This window comes from Mus musculus, chromosome X, assembly GCF_000001635.26.
Source record: "Mus musculus strain C57BL/6J chromosome X, GRCm38.p6 C57BL/6J".
In the NCBI taxonomy this organism is placed as follows: domain Eukaryota; kingdom Metazoa; phylum Chordata; class Mammalia; order Rodentia; family Muridae; genus Mus; species Mus musculus.
Genome location: NC_000086.7, coordinates 11,369,296 through 11,370,673, shown reverse-complemented (window position 1 = coordinate 11,370,673; position 1,378 = coordinate 11,369,296).

Below are 1,378 nucleotides of genomic sequence, written 5' to 3'. Positions count from 1 at the left end.
GCCTTTTGTCCTTCAAGGACGTCTCTGAAGCTCAGAGAACATAGGGTATTTATTTGGTCCAGATTGTTCATGTCAAATGATTTCCTTCTTGGTTAATTTCACAATTTAAGGGCTCTTTGTGTTTTAAAGTTAAACAATGCCCAGTCTTATGGTCTCAGCACAAAGGCTTAGAGGGATATGAGCAGGGATGGGTGGGGTGCCATATACCATAGCTGCCCCCAAGGACCTCTTATGGCAGAGTGCTATAAGTCTTAGTAGCTGCCTTGATGACAGCCTCATTCAGTGATGGGCATATGGACATATGAAGCCATTTGCTCTGAAGAGAAACATACCTTCCTAGAGGGAGGAAGGAAGCTGTAGGACTCAGAGAAGTTCCTCAAAGCTGTAAGATCCACAAGTCCAGTTACCAAGGTTATATACACTATGGACAGGAGATGCTCTGACTAGCTTAGATGCCTGCACATTTATGCAGCAACGTTCTGAGATATAGCATGCATGAATCACTGCCTATGCTGGAGTGGGCTTTTCAATACTGCAGCAGCCTTTGAGCCACCCATGCTTATACTCCTACGGCCCCAACAAGCTCGCTGGTTCACTAAGTTAGACTTGGATGCAATTATTTCTTTGACCTATCATTGATGTCCTATCTAGGGTGAATAGACACTTGTTTATCCCTCCCCAGGAAAAGTGACAAAATGTGAAACTTGATGTGACTCTGGTTTTTATGGTGGCCTATGCTAGCAGGCATTTAATGGTGGAGAGGTCTAAGTAGAAAGGGTTCCATGTGGCCTTCCCACTTCCCTGTTAAAGTCCTCTGAGATTTGTTATGGTATATGAACGAAAACACCAGTATACAGACACATGTGTGCACAAATATGAGTGAAAGAACATGCATATTCACATGTAGGCATGAAATGTATCTGTGTACCCATTTATAGATACAGATCTACATTTCAAGACATATGCACAAACATATACTAAGCGTGTGCACGCATCCCCGTTTGCATGCACACACACACACACACACACACACAGAAAGACAGAGAAAGGAGGGTGTTCAGTGTTAAGAGCACTGGCTGCTCTCATAGAATCAAACCTGGGTTTTTGTCCCCAGCACCCACCTGGCAGCTGATAACTATCCATCCATAATTCTAGTCTCTGGGGATCTGATGCCCCCTCTGGTCTTTGTTGACTCTGAACACACATGGTGCACAGGTGTGTGCATTCAGGCAAAACACTCACACACACATAAAATCAAAGTAAACAAATCTAAACAAACAAGAGTTTCAGAGACGTTCCTTCTTGTTTCATTTTGACAGAGTCTCAATACATAGCTCAGGCTGGCCTCAAACTCATTATTCTCTTGCCTTAGCCTTCC